Genomic DNA, 21,854 nt, shown 5'->3' on the forward strand with positions numbered 1-21,854 from the left:
ACACACACACACACACTTGTGTGTTTCAGCGTCCACAATGTAGAAGAAACCCATCGCCTGGGCTTTTGACACCCAAAGACAAACGAGGGGAGAAAGGAAAAACAAACACTTTGAGCTAAGCGGGGGATTCCAGTTTGGTGACTTTCGCCTGGTCATGCGTGCCCCCGCTCACCTTGTTTGGAATGATCATGTTCTCAAAGTCCTCTCGTTAAGGCTGAGAACTCCCAGAGGTCACCAGAGCTCCATGTGTCAACGGGTACAGGTACTGTATACTTTGGAGTTAAGATCACCTCTCCACCTCCACCACTGATTTGGAAGTATGATTTCGCCACATCGTGTTCTTCGCGGCCAAGCACATGAGGAGTTGATCTGTAGGTTACCTCCAGGGGTGGACAAAGTACTCAACTCCTGGTCAAATATTACTCTACAAGTGAAAGTTCTATGTAAAATGTTCCCTGGAGTAGCTGTAATAGTTTAAAAGTAAAAAGAACATTATTTTAGAGCATATACATGATCATACAGTATATGGACATGCATTTTTGTGTATTCTTATATCAAAAGTCCCTAAAAGGCCAATCTTAATTGCTTCCTGTCAACGAAAACATGCACCTTTTTCTCCCCAATATAATCATTATGTCAACTGATTTCTCCCCAAGCACATTTGTGGGTTGCCACACATTGCCAGTGAGGAGCCCCCACCGGGAGGCCGTAGACCTAGAGCCTTCGTCCTAATCCTCTCAACCCAACACTCCCTGCTGACAGGTGTCGCCCCAGCCTGTAGGAACACATGCCAATGACTAATATCACCCTTCCCACCCCTCTTCCCTCCCCGGAACACGGGACAATTGTCTTCGTATAGACACAAGACAAAGCCGGATGTACCGGTGGATTCTAACTCACAACCTTTGCGGTGGGCAGGTACTTCGATTACTGCACCACCAGAGTGGCGAGCGCCATATATGAATCTGTAAACAATAGAGAAAATAGCAGATCTACAAGCTCAGATCGCATTGTGAGATTCGTGACGCAACGTGTTGTGAGCTTGTATCTGTGTTCTCTACATTTCAAATAGGACTTGAGTGAATAATTTACTTGTATTCCAATAAAAATGTAGAGTCAAAAGTACAATATTTATAGCTTATAATATAAGTATCCAAAGTATCTTAAAATACAAATACTCAAGTAAAGTGCAGTACTCAAGGTAAATGTATTTAGTTGTCCACCACTGGTTACGGTACCTCTGACACACCGAATCTACGTCATTTACACCTCTGGAGGGGCGCGAGGTCAGTGTCCATTATGTATTCAATTACGGCCTCTGATAAGAATCGTCATCCATTAGGAAACCTTATCATTTTGGCGAGCTGTGTATCCTGTCACTGCAAGAAGAGGAGTATGGTTTCAAATGGTCACCATGGTGTCTGTTCACTTTAATAGGAATGATCCATAATCTATATCTGAGACAGGAGACAGGAAGTGAAGAAGGGGATCAAGGTGTATCGGGCTCTGAATCTCAAAATGTTTTTTCCCCCTCAAAACAAATAATTCACAATTGGGGACAGGATGTTATTGCAATAATATCCCATTTAGTACACTTAATGACATTCTTCAAGAACAAGCAGAAACATATTGGTTAATTTTAAACGGAGATTTTCCTGGAGAGCCGTTAGCAAAGAAAATAAGAGAGAAAAAGAGAACAGGACAAACACGTTAACGTTTTTAGACATTACTGCAATTTCCTAAACAAATAGGTAGCGTTTGTTTCATTTTTGACACATTCCTTGTTTTGGAAGAAAATAGATTATACGTATAGTATTGTGTGGCTTCTCATAAAAAACCGAAAAGAACAAAACATCCCAATAGTAATCACAGATTCTCATTTCACAATGTTTTGGATGGAGAGGAGGGTATTTCTCAACATTTAAGTCAATACAGCTGCTTAGATACGGCTTCGACTGGCTGTATTCAGTCCTTGGAGGCAGGCATCATAGACAAAAGCCCTTTCTAATCAACAATTCAATCCCAATTAGCTGTCCAAGGATTGTTTAAGATGGGTGTACAGAGTACCAACAAATGGCTCTAAAACACAACATTAAGATGTCCTAGTTTTCAACATTCACTGCCACATTGCCCCAGTTGTCGCCACAGTTAAAATACTGACACTTGCTTTGAGTGCTTGTGTTTATGTCCTGTTGAAATGTGCAGTCACTGACTACGATACAATAACTGTCCCCCGTCCTGATGAAAACACCAGTTGGGGGAAAAAGAGGCAAAACAGAAAAGAGCTGATCTACAGCATGCACACGAGCACAAGCTTGTAGATCAGCTATTTTTGCTATTTGTGTAATCGGATATAAGTGATTACGTGTCAAGATATGGTCTTCCAAAAATACCAGACCGTCACAGAGCTGCCTGGTGAGGAAAGACAATATGTACGCTGTTAAACTCTTTAGGCTGAACTGTGTAGCAAGGTGAAAAGTAGGTTATCTCATAAACCTCTGTAAATATGCTTCCTGTGGTATCGCACCGCATTATCAGCTTGCCCAGCAAATTGCTTGGGGTTATTATTGCACCGACAACGTGCCATGAAATGATGCGTTGATCAGCTGCTGATGATCATCAGCATGTTCACTTTTTATGAGACTGTTTACATGACGTTCCTGCTCTGCTTGACACAGCAGCACACAGTGGAATACTACAGGAAAGATGGAAGAGAGATAAGGGCTGATCTACACAACAGGAGAATGGTCTGGACGCAAATTGCCAGCTTTCCCAGCACACTAAAGCCGATGAGACGAGCCACCGCAACTTCCATGTCATCCACTATATCATCCCATAAATAATGCGGCCTTAATGGAACTTGCATGAGTGGAAATGGTGCGTGACAGGATACTGCCAGAGCATGGGCAGTCATTGTTCTGTATATGGTCATATCTTTAGCAAACTTCCTGACTCTTGACAGTCTTAAACACCCACCACTCCATATATCACCTCCTGATGGCCCGCGAGGGACCTCTTCCACTGTGACTTTAACAAGGCTTTAGTTTTCTCTGTGTGCAGCATAGGTGTCAAGGACAAGTCCGGCGCCATCCCTCTGGTGCAGTCAAGGCTCTAAAAATATTTACTGCATCTCTCGTGCCGAATGGACATGCCTTGTTAGCTTTGCTGCTGTTGCCCGGGACAGACTTTCACTGAAATCTCTGTCGGGCCAAAAGTGTGATTTGTGTTTCGCCCGTGTGTGCGTGTGTGTGCGTGCACGTGTGTGTGTGTGTGTGTGTGTGTGCGTGCGTGTATTTTTCAACATGGAAATGATTGTGACGATTAGGAGAAAATGATTGTATCAAGTATCACAAATAATTGCAATTAGACAATTATGCAATACTTGTGACATGGCTACTCAGCATCACGGAAATCGTTGACCCTCGAGGGTTGCATGCTAAAAACCATGTAACGCTAATCGCAACACAAGAGCAGATATGTCAAAGACAAACAGATCTATTGCACAAACAGGAAGTGTCCAAGAGATTGTGGAAAAGTGGTGGGAAGGCCATACGGATGGCCGCATTGTTTAGTTCTGCACTCCCCAAGGTTGGCCTTTTGCTTCCACACTTCTGAGAGCAGGATGGGAAAACAGAAAGGGCGTCAGAGGAGGGAGGTTTTCCATTTATCCTTCAGGGATTCTTCTTCTTTTATTTTTTTTCCCACCCCAGATCTTCATATTTCTGTGCTATGGACATAAGATCGCTAAGAAGATGGAAACAATGTGAACTTCCTGGGCACAGCGGCAGGTCTAAGAGTGAGGTTCAATAGGTCAGTGTTTCTCATTGTAAATACACAAGAATGAATGCCTGAAGGGTTGTTTCCATTAAAATCTTTAGGGTCCTTAAGTGAGGTCCAGGTACCCCAAGGGGTGTACCTAGGTTTCCATGGTGCATTAGCCGATGTGATCTTGTCGATATGGTAATTGTTTTGTTTTTTTCATCCATCCATCCATCTTCAACCGCTTATCCGTAGTCAGGTCTCGGGGGCAACAGCTCCACCAGAGAGCTCCAGACTTCCCTCTCCAGAGCAACATTAGTATCTTCCTCCTGGGGGATTCCGAAGCTAGTGAGTCGATGTGATTCCTCGGGGAGTATGCGTATCCGGTTTACAGTACATGTGTTTTGTGGATTTGGAGAAGGCATATGAGCGAGTCCCCCGGGAGGTTCTGTGGGAGGTGCTGCGGGAGTATGGGGTGAAGGGGACCTTGTTGAGGGCCATCCTATCTCTGTACACCCAAAGCGAGGGCTGTGTCTGTGTGCTCGGGAGTAAGTCGGATTCGTTTCCGGTGGGAGTTGGCCTCCACCAGGGCTGCGCATTGTCACCTATCCATTTTTTAAACCCAAATCTAAACGGAGGTCCCTGGCACAACATGCTTACAGATGGGTGTTGTGGCCAAATACAGTTATCTGGGGGTTTGATTGATTCATTGAATACTTTATTAATCAGAATGTAAACAGCATGAGGTACAGTCAGACATTAAGGCTAAAAGGGTAACACAAAAACATCCTGGGTACTTGTTTCCATTGTCGTCCTTGAACCAGCTATAGGCTTTTGTCTGGATTATTAGATCAAACAATAAGATGCCATGCAGACATTATTTTATCGCTATGTGCAGAAAGCAGACAAGACAACACAGTAAGAGCTGACCTAATGGAGGAGGAGGGGGAGGTAATGTTGCCTTCAAGCCAGGAAGTTAGCGGTTTGCTTACTTACTATTGGGGTTATAAACCGATTAGGCCGCTGCTCCCTCAGACTTCTCAGAAACAAAAGTGTGTGTGAGGTAAACATGAAAATAAATACGCTTCAGTGACAAACACGTAGCTTCCATTTCATTCATATGATGTGCTTGACCAGTAAGAGTTTAGTCACAGCCAGTGGTGGAAAAATTATTCAAATACTGCAATGTGTGAAACTGTGAAATACTGTCCGTTCGAATGAAAATACCAAGGATTCGTCAGCAGACGAGTCAGTGACTGACTTATAAACGGCTTCAAGTCCGTGTTACTTCAGTGTTGTGTAGCATAACAGTGACATCACTGTCCGATCCTTGGTATCTATCTTTACCGTTCATGTGTGCTCAGCGAGCAGCAGCAGCAGCAACAACAACAGCTGCAGCCTATTTTATCACGGTCGCTCGCACTAATGAAACAAAACACTACATGCAGTGTCGGTACAGGATTATTATTTCATGTCAAAACATTCAAGTATCGGAAGATGATGTTACCCAGGTAAAGTAATGTGTGCGTCACTCTGATTTATTACATAAAGTTTTCCACATATGTCCAAAGTCATTTCTGAAAAAGACTAATAATAAATAATAAAAAATAATACTTTTGTTGATATAACGCCATTTAGGTCAATGATATAACGTTATGATGTGATATAATAATAATATAGCAGCGGGTAGCCTATTTAAGGGCCAGTCAACTGTCTTCCGTGAGAACGTTTCCTCCCCACCCCCCCCTTGCCGGTCCGTGACAATATAAAGGTTGGGAACCCCTGACTTAAAGGACCTAAAGTAAAAGCACTCAATATTCACATGTTTTCATAAGCCTAAAATGTATACAAATCTTTTCAAAATAGCAGATCTACAGTATAAGCTCACAGTCACAACGCATTGTGAGGTTGTAGATCGGCTATTTTAATGTATGTTTTGTAATAATAATAAAACTAACTTGCCTGAAAAGAGAGTTGAGCCAGAAGGCAAAGCTCTCTGTCTACCGAGCAATCTTCGTTCCTATACTCTCACCTATGGTCATGAAGTGTGGGTCATGCGGATACACGAATACAAACGGCCGAAATTAGTTTTCTTCGACGGGTGGCTGGCATCTCCCTTAGAGATACAGTAGGGTGAGAAGTTCAGTCACACGAGAGAGACTCGGAGAAGAGTCACTGCTTCTTCGCCTGGAAAGGAGCCAGCTTAGGTGGTTCGGGCATCTGGTTAGGATGCCTCTAGGGCGTCTCCCTAGTGAAGACCTCGAGGCACGTCCCACTGGGAGGAGACCCCGGGGCGATCCAAGGCGCAGTTTGAGGAAACACTCACTGGCCTGGAAGTCTGGAACACTCTGGTGGAGGTGTTGCCCCCGCGACCTGACTACGGATAAGCGGATGAAGATGGATGGATGGATGGATGGATGTAGTGGTTGTGTGTGTGTGTGTGTGTGTGTGTGTGTGTGTGTGTGTGTGTGTGTGTGTGTGCACGGCTGCACGCGCATTTCTTTATGTGGGAGAGAGCATCAGAGAGAGTGCACGAGGGATCTGGCAGCCTGTTATTACCCCTCGACCAGATTTTCCTTACGTAAGTAGCATGAGAGGAGCATTGACGTTTCCTTCCTACCCATGACCCGCTTATACCTTTAAAGACCTCAAGTGTTTATAAAGGCAAGAATAAAGGCATTCCAGTTAAAAATATGCTTCAAAACATAGCTCGCATTGAGCAGCTCAATGAATCATCCTGGTTGTATTGCATGCGTCTGTCTCACTGTCTGGGAAACTATACCCGGAGAACATACTGTATCTGTCCCTGAACTTGTACCCACTTCCCCCTCTCTCCACTTCCGGTCAGGCTCCTTCTCTCTGGGTCCTACCGGGGATTCTGTGCTCAGCTGCGTCAACAGCCCCAAGGGCCTCCGTGAACGTTTAAACACACGGGCCCCTCCGGGAAAGACGCTGCCTCGCGCCACGCTGGCGATGTTTGGCCATGTCCTCATCTCTCCAGTAACAAACACATTAGTATGTCTTTGACAGACGTGTTTAAAGGGGATGTTACGCTCCTTCGAGGGCCCCCGTAGGATAGTAAATAAACACGCAAAAATAAAAGATTTGTAATTGAAACCAGCTTGTATGCGTTTTTAAAAATAAAACTCGTGTAGTGTAAAGCGGGACCTTGTTGTCGTCTCTGGACACAGCATGGTTCTGTTGGTAGGGTATAAAAAATATATAATTGAGTTATAGAATAATTTAATCCACCCACTCACTCAGATATCAGAAGAGCCATTGTATTGGCCAAAGTTTTCTATGGATGTGGATGAATCTTTGTAATCCCCAGTGATAAATCCCAGTTAAGCACAAAATATATTCATTTTGAAAGTTAATTTTTATTTATTTGACTTTTATTTAGACAAGCAAGTTCAGGTTTGGACATGCGGCACTAACAATCACACAAAGTCACCGACAGACAGGACAATCAACACGTCAAGATCAAAACAGAAAATGTAAAGTGCAACAGAATTAAAACTGCTAACTGCACAGGAAAGTACAGTTCAATACAAGGTAAGATGATTTAAACCGAAGAAAGCCTATGGCTTGTTTCCATTGAGGTCCTTAATTCATACTCAATTCATCGAATGCATTGGATGTCCACAAGTGCTGTTTTTGTAAAATAACTTAAGAATTACCCACACTGCATATGATTAAATTAACCCATTAGATTTTGCACATGTAAATGTTTGAGCACCATAACAATTGCTTTTCTAGCCCATGATATGGAAGCTGTCAATGCAAACTGTGGTTTGTAGTTTGTAAATATTTTTGTTTGTACGTTTTAAACTATGTTTCTCAAGGCTGAGGGCCTCATATTTATATCAGAATGAATGATATTGGAATTTAACCAAAAATATTTATATCAGTAGGACTGATATTGGAATTCAATAACCACAAATATTTATATCAGAATATGATGATGATGATATTGGAATTCAACCCGGATAAATAGGTTGTCCGAATGCAATGGCACTACCCTTCTAAACGTTGAAAAGCCAGAGATTAGGCAGTTTTAAACAAATATTTTCACATGGCAAATGCCCTGTTGACTCATTTTTTACTATATCAACTTTTATCTAATCTATATTCATTTATTCAGCTAGATATTGCAGTCTTCATGGCTTTGTCCTCCATCTTCACTTGGCGTAGAGGTCCATTTGGTCATCTCCACCTGGCTGGTGCTACCAGTGTTCATGGCTCTCATGTGCATGCCTCTGTAGCTTGGTCTCCTGCTGTGGCAAAGTCTCTTGGTGTCATTCATGGTGTCCATTTTGTCACCTCCGTTGGTGCATGGTGACAGCATTGAGATTGTTGGTGGCGGTACTGCTCTCATGGCTCCTTTGTAGGCACTTGAAGCTTGTAAGTTCTTGGTGTCATGGTGTAGCAGACATGTTGTCATTGCTGGTGACAGCATCTCTCTTCTAATCATCACTGGCTGTTGAAATTAGTTATTATTGTCAATCTGTGAGGTTTCAATCTTGTAGAGTTCAATCTTGTAGACTTGTAGAGTCCTGTAGAGTTGATGATCAGTTGATATGCAGTTGATTCTGCATAGCTTGCTTCTGTAGTCATCTCGTCTTTGTCCATCTCAAGAAATCCCTTCATCTTTGAGTTCTTTAAAATGAAGTGTCACAGCAAATGAAGTGTTACAGCATCACCATGCAGACTTTCCACCCAGTAGTGAAAGTGGTTTGGAGGTCTTGCAGGTCTTGCAGCTCCCAGAAATTAGTGTCTGTGACCTCTCCCGGACACGCTGCTCAATTCTCATTCAACAAATGTTGCCGGTGCTATTTTCATTTAGTTTCCTGTGTTTGTTTGTTTTTTTGTACTGAGCCTATCAGAAATAAGTACTGCACTGTGTCAGCCAACCAGAAACATGTTTTGAACGTTGGTGGAATTTAATTCCTCGTAGAGTCCGCCTACTATATCTGGTCTTTTCCGTATCCGCTCTATAGCAGATGTTCAATCTGCAAAGTGAACTGGTACTCCCTGCACATCGATGCAAGTCATGCGAGCCGAAGGGAGAGAAACACTTCTCCTCTCTCCAGTCCGTGCGTATGGTGCGGTGGTGGATTAATAAAAACAGATCTCATCGCTGACTGACATAAACACACTGTTACAATTCAGAAGTACTTCATGTAGAAAACTCAACTAATAACACTTGTGTGTGTTAATCTGCCCGATTCTGACGTTAGTATATAATGTTTTGATTGTTTTCCTCTTGGACATGCGTTTGTGGCAACAGTGGCAGGTTATTTAATGTAGTATTTTGATATCTCCGGTGCGCTCCGGGGGGTCAGGTCTTACCGGGTCGGAGCTCCGGACCGCCCCGGCCCACTTTCACCACTGTTTCCACCTAAGAAGAAAGCCTGGTATTCGTTCCAAACTGGCCTGTGTGATCCGGTCTAAGCCAGGGATACTGACAAAAGAACAAATTGCAGGCCCTGGGTAGGCAACCAGCCCTGGTGGGGATCTGTGCTCTGGGGAGTGCACCTTTATAGTTTTAAATGCTTTAATTTGTGCCTCAAGAGCCAATCTCATCTGGACTGCACTGTGCTGCTGGTTACCGGTAAGTGGTTAATTTGGTGGTTAATCATGATGGTTAAACCTAACCATCGTGATGAATGGTCTATGGATGTCTACATTGATTTTGTGAGGTAGTTTTGCACTCAATGGTGATTTATAATAACCTAACTATCTCCATTTAGATGTAAGCCTATTGTGATGCCTTGTGTGATTTGCCTTGTGTTGCAAATGGAAATGCGGTTCTATTTAAAAACTATGTGTTACAATGCTGTAACACATGCATCGGTTATCAATTATCAAATGCATGTCTCTACAAGGAAATGGAAGTTATTGTAAATTAGGAAAATTCACTCATGTAGACTATTAATCTATGCTTAAAATATCACTGACACTTTATTGCCAGTGTTTAGGTTCTCATTACGGCGCCATTGACATAGGACGATAAAACAAAACATATGACATTAACACATTTACAAGAAAAACAACATAAAAGACAATAATCTGCAAATCAATGCTGAATCCCAACCTTCAAGGTCCTTCAATCTCAGTAAATCAGAATACTTACTCACCACCATTTCTGGGATGAATCTTGGAACTCCCCAGTGTCCTGGTCTTTATTTGTGTCAGATGATTTATTTCGAACAATCCGCACGCTTATTCCCATCATTCTCTACTGGTGACCTTGGCGTGAACAGGGAGTTTCAGTTCAACTGTGCCAGGCAGTTAGGGAATGGCACCAAGGTCTTGAATTCACAATTTCGTCTTGCCCCAGAGAGGCCACAGCTCCATCTGGTTTAGAGAGAGAGAGAGAGAGAGATTTCCATTGAAAAACAAGGCCACATACTTAGTCTTTAGGTGAGGTGAGTTTATTTTAGTTCAGTCAGATAACTCACAAATAGATTTAACCAATGGGGTGGGAGCAAACAGTGCATAACAACATCCAGGAACCATAATGCAGAAGGAAGGCAGGAAGAATACATACAGGTCTAGGTGAGCTTAAATACCCCGCCCAATTGGTCAGCTGACTACCACATCAGCGAATGACATGTGGGTCTGCAAACACTGTATACACATAGTAATGCAGCATATTAACCCCTCAAATAAATTTATGTTCCTTGAGCATAGCATGAACACGCTTGAGTATATCTGACTGAACTTACTCCGCAAACTACACATCATTTCATTATATGTTTGTGTGTGGCAAGAAAAAGAAAATTCTGCACACTGATTATGAAAACAGGAACTCATGGTACAGTATAACAAAATGTTTATCTGTGTCGCTTTTACTTTGCACCGCTTGACCTCAGTTTGGAAATTAAACTTCATCTTCGACCTTCAATTGTTTTTATTTATCAGTTTAATATGGAGGATACTCAAAATGACACTATTCATTCTACGAATAGACATGACTCCATGTCTGCAGGCGAAGCTGAATAATTGAAATTGTGTTGAGCTATATTTTAAAAGTATTTAAAATAAACCACCACTTAAACTCTACTTGAACGTGAGTTGGCTCTATACTTGGACTGCTTTTTCTCCATCTGTACCAAATCTCTGCGTTTTGAGTTGTAGATCCGCTATTTTTGGGTAATGTTTGTTCACCCCAGAATATGAATGCTTGTTCGAGCGTTTAAGTATTTCTGTGCTAAAAAGGCTTCCGTTAAACTCGTCTTGAAGGATTATTTTCGAATACACAAAACTCAATTAAAACTAAGTATGTAGGTCGTAGAGGCTTAATATCTGCATTAGCCTATCCACGTTAGTGCCGTCACAATGCGCTAGACCCCTGGGAGGTGGCGCACCACACCTACCATCAGCTCCCAATGCTTACCGCACAACTTGCCGCACCCAATCCGTGCTACTCACGGGTTGAGTTGGCGGTGCCATGCAGATAGCCGTTAACGACTATACAGTGTTCAATTCTCCTAAAGAAACTCCTCACCGTCAGGTGAAAAGAAGCAGCTGGAGATTCCATGTGTTTCAGAGAGCGGGCATATATAGTAGCCTACACCCTGCTCAGTTTAAAGGCAGCGACATGGACCTCAGAACACAAAGGGGATTGGCAAATGCTAAAGAGGTGAGAAAATGTCTGTACGTGTGCGGGCCGTGCGTACGTGGGTGCATGCATGCGTGTGTGTGCGTGCACATGCATGTGTATGTGTGTGTGGGTGTGTGCGGGGGGATTCATAATCCTAAAGGAGTCGGAAGTCCAATCGATGACATAACTTACACCCTACATTATTTGGAGGCATTTCATGTTTTTGATATACTGTAGGTGTGATGGAGCAGTGTAGTGTACCATTCTTAAAACATAAATAAAATAAATAAATAGGGGCCAGATAAAGTGTGCTTATAATAAGAGAGGCATACAGCTACCCCATGTGTGTTTATTCAGTATGTTTATGGGGTCGGTTAGCCCCCGCAGAGAATGCTGTAACCGATGAGAGCCGCAAAAGAGCCAGAGGAAATATCAAAACAATGGGGCACCTGTGCCAAACAACAAGCAGTAAAGTGTGCGATATTAACTGCAAGAAGTGACACTGTCAACCTCCAAGATATGTCTCTGAGTATCTTTTCTTTTACGCTTGGGGAATGGTTTACTGTGTCGTCCATTATCGGGTTGTCACAGTGCGGCTTTGCAATATGGGGCCTTGATGTGTTAAAAGGTACTGAAGGACTTTGATGTCCTTTACATGCACTGTGTTTCCTCTGCCCTGTTTGGAAATGAACATCGCAATGAATGTAGTAGGCCTGTAATCCTGGGCAACTACACTCCCTCTGCCAGCCTGTGGAGAGCAACGGACTGACCTCATGCGTCCTTCAATGCAAATGGAGTCCAAGCCACCAGAGTTTCCCCGGTTGGAAGTAGCGCATGGAAGGAGCACATTATTCCCTCCCCCCTGGCTGGCCAGGGTGTGCAGTACATAGGGACATACATAGGGACCAGGATTACTGTTTTTTTGTACGGGTAACCTACACGTACAGAATCAAATGTTTTATGGTCGTGACTCACCATGAGCCTGGATGGCTTGTTTTAAGGCTTAAAAAATATTTTATATTTATATAATATTTTCGGAAATCTCTATGGGAAAAAAACTCAATGGGTTTTCTATCAGTATATGCCCTATAGCCTATATGTTTTGCATTGTGTCAAATTCTTTTCAGCTTAATTGTCCTAGCTACAATGGCACGTACGGTATCTTACAGCATGGTCACATGCTACATGGACTGGCATTCAAGGTCAAGTTTCAGTGCTCTCCTACACTGCTGTGCGATGACAAGGGGGAGGGGACTCATCACAAGGGGTAACTCCTAATGAAATCCCTTCCTGGGAGCTCTGTAAATATTTTCATCTTCTCCCTCTCTGCTGCTGATAGACCGATTCCACTCCATGCTGCTAATTAATCATGAAGGAGGTAGTGCGAGGGCAAGCCGGGAGGATACTGGACAAGTGGACACTTGTTGTTGGAAATGATTGTTCGTCATGCACATCAACACATTACAGAACTCTGCACTCACACTCACTCACATAATAGAAAGAGTACTAAAATGTGCTGCTCAAGTAGAACTATGTGTGACTGCTCTTATAACACAAATCACATAAATCTAAAGTTTCTTCAACCATGTGGTAAACATGAGGACACTGAAACATACGGAATAGAAATTCAAATTTATAATGGAGAATTCTGTACATATCAACATGTGCAGTCGTCAGTCTCACGGTCAGTCAGTCAGTGTTTATGTACAATCAGGTTGCCGAGTGCCTCATGTTCAGTATCATGTCCGTGTGCGGACTATTTCTCCTTCTCCTGTACGTATCTTTTTGTTCAGCACCTGAAAGTTTTTTAGAGATGTGCGTACTTTCCTTTGGATTCCGTTTCCGGTGTCATGTCAGTATCACGGTCAGCAGGTCAGTACCATGTGGTCAGTATCATGGCATCTTTACCATGGTCAGTATCCTGGTCAGTATCATGAGATTGCTGCAGAACTGTGAAACTGTCCTGACAGTAACTATTTCAATATGAAGACCAAGCAATCCCTTTCCAGTTCAGTGATGCTCTTGAATGTGATCATTTCTTAGAAAGCTTTCTATACAATTACCATATAAGAGGGAAAAGATGTCCATAACAGTTTGAAAGTTTAAACTGTCTAGTAAAATTATTGATAGTTTTTTATTTCTATTGCATCAGTTGCTGAGTAACATAGGTCTTGCAGTTCAAGTTACTCAACATTCTTACTGCTGATAGACTAGCTGAGCATTGCTGGACTACAGTATGAAAATATTTCACAATGACAAAACTATTATGGAGACATTGACGTGATTAAATACATCTGGACAATAGTTATTTCCACTTGGGGTAATAAAAAGGCAAACAAACGAAACAAAATGACTAAATATAGCAACAAAGCAGCAATTTGGGGGTTCAAGCCAAGGAAGACTGTAAGAAGTTCAAAGCTGCGAGGGGTCCAGGTGTTTTACAGTGCTCCAACATCTGTATTTCAGCTAACTAACAGGTTTTGTGAGGATTTATGAAGATTTATGATAGACACTCATTTACAGCCAAATCTGTGCTGGCCTGCACCACGTGTACCTTTCCAATGCTGTCATCCCCTATTCATAAAGTTTTGGGGACATGTTTAAACTTGACTGCCAGGTATTTATTCAATCATTCTTTTTCCCCTATTCATTCCCCTATTCATTCCTTCCTTTGTGTTAAGGCGAAACATTACCCCAGGTCGTGAACCGGAAGTGAAAAAGGCGAAATCTTTTAAATCTTTCACATTATTTTGTAAATTAAAATGTTGGAACTGTGATCAGCAACGCTTTAGTTATCGGCTGTTAGTTATGAGTGGACAAATGGACATAATGAATAATTGCCTGATTTGAATAACTGTTTGTCTGATTTGTGTTATTTCACACCATTTGTTATGATGCCTATAGGCCAGGTGGTCGATTTGAATGACACTTTCATGGTATGTTTTGGAAAGGGAGTATATTTAACTGGGGGTGAATTACTTTCACTCAGCTAAAGGCTACACAAAAATGGCTCAGATGAGCAAACGGGGAGAGCTGTTATAGGAGTTAAGCGTCTTCTCAGGAACACTTCCAACTTTCAAAACTTGACCTTTAATTATAGCGTCCCTTCAGGTCGATTGGTGACATATTTGTTGTGCAACTATAATGCACACAATTTCCAATCATTGGTGAAAATGTCAAGTCTCTGTACCATTTACCACTCTGCAGAAATATGCAAAACTATGGCCGCACGTACGCCCGCCCGCCCACCCACCCCCACCCCCACACCCACACCCACACCCACACACACACACACACACACACACACACACACACACACACACACACACACACACACACACACACACACACACACACACACACACACACACACACACACACAGTCTCTGACGGTTGAGATGCACCAGTCACACAGTGGAAACTGATGTTGAATCTGCCTTTCATCCAAACGTTTTTTCTGTGGGACCAAAACTACTTCAGTCAGGCTGGTTATTTGAAAAGCCTTGCTTATTGATGCTAGTAATATTGATTGATGAAGAAGAGTTTCCATATAAGTTCTCGCCAGGGACATGACGCCATGCAGCTAAACCACAGATGGGTACCATGTGGGCCCTGCTCATACCTGTATGGAACATGAAACCAATCATATATTCTTCTCACACTACTCTTCAGCCCTATTCCCATTTCAAACCAGAAACTGGGCAGCAATGCACAAGCCACATAACAATATCTTATATTTTAGGGGTGAGCACACACACAGACGGAGCTGCTTTCCAGGTCAAATGATTATGCGCTGTGCTTTACTGAACACCCTTGCCGAGAGATAAGTGTGAGATTAACTTTAATGCTGAGTTTTTACACCTTGGCGTCGTCTGAAGAACACCTGTTTGGTTTCGAGAGGCAATTACAACCATGTGAGAAGGACATTCATTGTGTGCTGGCTATTTCCTGGACATTATTGAGCCGTGCACCTAAGAAGGTTCCTTGGCTAATAATAAGCCTTATATATGCCTATATAATTGTCCTCTATAACTACATTTGAAAATTAAAAACCCCTTAAATATTTTATAAATAGTTCATCTTTAATGGGAAAACTCCCCGTCGCAAGTTGAGAATGTCATTTGTCCATATTTGGTCCAGCCCTACGGGATGTTTGTAATGCATGTGCTAAACAAAAATATAAGCTCATATTAAAGGTAGAGTAAGTGATTTCACTCAAAAAACCGTAGGTTTCGTTTTTGGCTGTGGGACCTAAGCCTTCGTCCAATCAGGATAGAGTCAAAAACGAAACCTAAGGTTTTTTGACCCCCAGGGGTTAACTGGGGACAGGGAGGAACTCCTTATATGGTCAGCACACTCTATAGTAGAGAGGATTATCACAACAAAACAAAAAAATAAGTGATATTTGAATTAAGTGAAATCACTTACTCTACCTTTAACCTTAGGAAGTATTAAATAGTTTTTTTGTTAGCACAAGCTATTGATAACATTTCATAGGGCTGGACCACACATCACATGGACATTATGACATCAACTTACGACAGTCGGCCCCTATTGAGTGAAAGACTAACTATTTCTAAAATAAATAATATGTTAAAAGGCTTATTAGCCAGGGACCCTTTTAAGACTTTTATTCAATCTGGTTTGTTGCAGGCGATCTGCTTTGCAGTCATTTCTCACACTCTCCGAGTTAACCAACGGTGTGCATATTCGGGGGAAAAACAAAAACAAACCAGGTGAAATATGATACACATGTATACACAAGTGCATGCTAAACAGACATCACTGCTAATAGGCTCCCGGAGAACTGTACATCATGTTTATTCAATCACCCCCTGATAGGCTATGTGTGGTGCAGGGGGAGATATTGGTCTCAGAGCTAGGAGAGTGAAAATCAGGTTAGCTCTTACACCGAGTGTGCAGGTCTGGCCCCTCTTCCATTTCCCCTGGCCGCATTACCCACTCTTAACCAAGTTACCACACACTTCTCATTTTTCATTGGATTAAAAGGGCCATATAGATTTGGACATGAGACACAGTGGTACATCAAAACCTCAAAATGCATCTGCCTCCTCACCGCTCAACAGTTCAGATATCTGGGGCTTGTTTGTAGCGGACATCGTCTGCAACACGTTTCGCTCATTAGGCTTGTATCCCTGCTGCTCTCTTAATTGCATCAGTGGAAGACTGAGAGGAAGACGGTGACCTTTTAGAATGACTCAGACCCATTAAAAAAAGGCTAACCAATCAAAGTTACTGTAAGCCTTTGATTACAGGTTGAAATGACCCCCGCCCCGCCCATCAATTCTCAGTGTTTGTCATCAGCTACTCTGCATATAGTCTGGGCTTTACTGCTCCCGAGATACATAGACGCCGTGAATCAAACTCTGACTTAACATGATGATGGAACTAAAGTGTTGGGTATCCAGCACTGAGTGATGTGTGGTGCATGCTGGACGCCATGTCTAAAGTTGTGGTTATTTTAAGTTATTGAGTCACTGCTCCAGGTTCTACCCACTGATGCTGACTGTAGGAAACCAAGGACCTTTACTTTGGCAATGAGATACATTCCTCTCAAGCAGCTCCACAGAGACTGTCAACATTGGATACTTCCCAGAGGGTTGGGGGTCCCATAATAACATATTAATCGCAAAACGTATTCCACCGGCTCTTGGGAAATGATGCAATATTGAGTGATATTAGCTGAGTAAAAGCTCTCTCTGGCAAGTAATACTGTATGTCACTACATTATTCATTATCTACAAAAAAATAATTGCATCTTTTATTATCAGCGCTCATGGTCTCTGTCACACAGCAAAACTAGATAAAGTGCCCCTCGGGGCACAGGTCTCCACCAGGGCAGGTCAGGATGTGGCCTCCTGGTGGCGCTATAATAGACCAATGTGAAATGGGTGCCATTTATTCTTACGCCTTGGATTTTCATCCAGCGAGAGAACAACAACTGATCAAGACACCACACACACCATTACGTCATCGTAACATCCGGTTGGATATTTGGCTCTTCAAAATAAGGGTTGTAAGGGGAAAAACCTTGGCAATGCGCGATAAATAAATATATTAATCCCGGCTGTGACCAACACCATGTGGACGTGGCATTTCAAGCCATGCTCTTCATCAGACGAGGCTCGAAACGTCACGTCCATAGTGTTGTAAAGGAACCATTCAATAAACCTTTTTAAAGATGGAGTGCACCACATGATCATCAGGTACTATGATTAAACTAAGAGGAAGATTTCTTTCAAAAAAGTGTACAGAAAGTGTTCAAATTATGTTTTAATGTGGCCACACCCACCAGTTCATTAAGTATACCTGGTTTTCCCCTTAGCACCACCCACATTAACTTAAGCCTCAACCACAGCTGTTGTTGTATGATAATGTGGGAGGGGTTAGGGTTATGATGTCACTAAAATGGTGTTATTTCGATTGGGCCTTTTGACTCAAAGGCTTTCAGCTTTCAGGAAGAAACCAAAAATACACAGGGAAGACAAGAATATTATAACCACACCTGGAGGTCTATTAGAGTAATGTTAACTCCATAGACACATGCAAAAAAAGAAATCACGGCACTCCATCTTTAAGTTTTGGAGCATCATCCTATCCTACCTCATCTTTTTTCTATTATTCTAACCTCGCCTGGCATCTGGAGTTCAGTGAGCGACTGTGCGTACCAAATTTACCGTACCTTATACATCATTTATTGAGAGAGAAAGTTTGTTTCATCACATCCACAGTCTCCTTAGTACTGGGACACATTCCAATAAGCCAAACAAATTATGTTGTGACCATATCTTACATAACACAAATGCCCAATGCGTTAGGTTGCCATAATTATATTCACAGAGATATATTCCTGTTCAAAACTAGGGGAGGTTTTGTTCTCATGGCCTTTTACATTTGGCCATGGATATTTGCAAGCCATTACATATTTCTCTTCCCACTGTAATGCTGGGATTTGTTGCTGCCAATTTGCCACTTTTACTATGCTCAAGAGAGAGACACTTTCCCAAGTCAAGTTCCTTGTGTCCACTGCAAAAGTATCTTGTTTTTGCATGGAAATATGTGTGTTGCATTCCCTGCAGGTTATTTGACTATTTTTAGAGAGATGCAGGCTATGATTTGAAGCATCTGTTTCCGGTAATTAATATATATAAGCAGTGTTTGAGTTTGTGTCAAGGACATGAAACGAGCTAAAACCAGAATAAAAGCAAGTTCAGTCAGACAACTCACGAATAGATTGAACCAATAGGCCTATGTATTATAGAATGAGAATACAAGTGCGCATATGATATTAGACTTGGCGTTCGGCTCTGCTGCATTTTCTCCCTGCTCGGCGCAATTAAACATCATCATAAAACATTAAGAGCAGGGAGATAGATATACAATATAAAACCCCCATGGGGAGCATGAATAACAGAGCCCACATGTGGTGCTGGGGTGGTGTTGGGAGCAAACATCACATAACAACCAGGAACCATATGCAGAGGAAGGCAGGAAGAGCATGCAGACTGGTGAGCTTAAGTAGCCCGCCCAATTGGTCAGCTGACTGCCACATTAGCGAATGACGTGTGGGACTTGCACACACTTATACACCCACATAGTAATGCAGCATGTTAACCCCTTGAGTATAGTATACGCCTTTGAGCATGGCATGAACCCCCTTGAGTATATCTGCCTGAACTAACTCCGCAGGCTACGCATCATTGAATTCATTAAATGAGGATCAAATGATGGGTGTTCCATTCTTGTATGGTTCAGTCATAATTCAGAAAGTGAGTATGATGTATTAAGCTTTAGTCTTAAGACTTGGCTGCCTTCAATTTATTAATATGATTTCACACTGCATGTCTGATTCCAATATACCGTACTATATTAAGACCTCAGACTTGGCGGCGGGCACCGCACCCCCTCGAGTCCTTGCCGATAAATACGCTGAGTTTGAAGTTGGTCGGTCCCATTGTGCACATGGCCACATAGGCGTACTGTACATAATCGGTCAGATCTGTGGCTCTGGACAACCGGATCTCCATTATAATATAATAATATATGCCATTGCCTATATGGGCATATCGGTCTGTTCTAGGTTATGTCTGAGTCATAGTGATGTGCCTATATATGGGCGTATCTGGTTTGTTTATGGTTGTGTCTGAGACAGAGTGACGTGGCCCCCCTGCCGGCCGGCTGGCCCTCCGCTATAGCCAAGTTTATTTACTATTTACATCAGTCAGTTAGTTAGTTACAGTTAGTTATCGCGTGGCAATATTATGCCCATATATGGAGATCCCTACATCTGACCTCAAACCCTTAGATCTCCATATATGGAGCTGACCTGTTCCATATGTCTTTTGTATTGTTCTTATTTAACTTTCTCTGTTTACTTAATGACCTCTTCCATACAGGAAAGGATTCCAAATAAGCCAGCTGGATTCTTCCTTTCCTTGCACAGTATTTTTTGTTCATTGATATGTATTGTCTATTTATTTTTGTGCTAAATGTGATAAATAAATAAACTAAACTAAACTAAACAATGTTGATCCTTCCCCATCCATCCTTCCTCTTCAATGTCTCCCTTTTGACTGATACTTGTCCATTTAAACTCTAGATGGGCCTGCCCCAAAGTTATTAGTGCAGCCCTGCAGCTGGCGTAAACTAGTGTTCTCAACAGACCCGAAAATTAAGGCCCGGGCCTACCTGGGCCCTCTTCAAACTCTGTACACTCAAGACACTGCCCCCGCTGCTGGCTGCCACCCTTAAATCTCCATTACATGGAGCCTGACCTGTTCTGACATTCCATATGTTGAACTGTCATCATCAAACCCTGTACACTGAAGACACGCTCCATATATGGCCAGTACAGAATTCATTCCATATGTTGATCTGACCCCCCATGCCAAAGAGCCAGTGCTGGCCCATCAGTCTGCTGTCACCCAGGCAGATATGTTGATCTAACACCCCATTCCAAAGCGCCAGCGCTCGCCCAGCAGTGTGCTGTCACCCAGACGGCTGCATGCAGGGCGCTTCTCGCCCTCAGGCGTCTTACTGGTATAAACGTGTTACAGAGTGCTACTGTGTGCCAAATATGGTCAAACCCCGGTTGCAGTGATTGTCATAACTTCCGTTGCTCATTACTATACCATATCAAGCTACCAGGGTGGCCATCTGCGCAGGTAAACAGGGTCATTAGGCCATGCGCACACCATAATAAAGAGGACGAGCTTACGTCATCAGCCTACAGTAAAAGGCCCTTAATGCCAGGTACATGAAAGAGCCATATGCACTCTGTTTCTGATGCATTATATCCATTAGCCTCCTCGTCTGGAGGAAATTGTCAAACAATGGAACACATGCATCATCGTGCAGGTTGTTAGACACACCGTGTGGGACCATGGCTTTCATCATGTCACTGCAAACACACCAGCATGTTGTGCTGCAAAAGTTCTGACAAAATACAGACATTTTCCTGTTCATTCTCCCAGCTCCTGCTGGACGAACAGTAGCCAGTGACCTCACTTCCAGTCTCAGTCACCGGGTAGTTTGTCTTTACTGTGTAAATCCACTACACTTGTTTTCAATGATGTAGTACTTTTCTACGGTCTCCGAGATGTTTCTAGAATTGAAGAAAAACAAACTAAAACAAACCACTTTTGTGTCCATGCAGGAGAGCTATATCATGTTGGGCAGAAACCTGTGTGTCAAAAACTGTTCCAAAAGAAGAAGGTAGCCTAATGTACAATATATGGTATGAGTGAGTATCTTACATGAGTCAGGTGACATGTGGTTATCAATGATACTACAAAGTAAAATGACTAAAATGCGTCACTCTTTTGGTGCAATGTCACCGTGTGCCCCTTGGTTGTCACAAGTGTTAAGGGTTTGACATGTCTCAACTCTGCCCCTATGTGGACATACGATGGAACAGCATCTTCTCATGCCTGCAGCAGTGCAAAGCATTCTGGCCTCATCTGATCCCACTCAAACTCAATACAGGTCACAACACACATTTGTCATCTCTTCTAACATTTTTGCAGAATGTTATGAAGACTGTCTGACATTGACTCTTTCGACAATAATGTTCTTCAAAGGTGCTTGCAGTTCTGAGGTTACCATGTTTGGTACTGTGCTAGAGAGATCCTTGTTGGCCCTTTAAACTAGGAGAAGGCTGCAGACCTGAGCACAGGCAGATATACGATATGGCAACAGAGTATATTCTGCTATTACAGTCCCAGAACAACTTGAATTGACTTAATTACGTATCAGTGGTGCATGGAAGTACTCATATGTTTTACTTAAGCAAGAGTATCGATTCAATACTGCAATGTAGAAACACTCTGTTACCACTAAAAGTCCAGAATACAAAATGAATTGAGTAAAAGTATCAAAATGTACTTAGATTGGCTATTTGCAAATGGCCAAAATGTATATAGGGCTGAAATTGTTACTGTAATAGCAATAATAATAATTCAAACTT

At 42.5% G+C, this 21,854-nt stretch overlaps 1 long non-coding RNA gene across 1 annotated transcript in view; it reads right to left on the reverse strand.

Annotated features, from left to right (window-relative positions):
- The window catches only part of LOC308336388, a 668,236-nt gene that overhangs the window by 235,511 nt on the left and 410,871 nt on the right, over positions 1–21,854 (reverse strand). The gene's annotated exons all lie outside the window — the stretch shown is intronic.

Source organism: Protomyctophum bolini (genome assembly GCF_963924005.1).
Source record: "Protomyctophum bolini genome assembly, chromosome: 21".
In the NCBI taxonomy this organism is placed as follows: Eukaryota; Metazoa; Chordata; class Actinopteri; order Myctophiformes; family Myctophidae; genus Protomyctophum; species Protomyctophum bolini.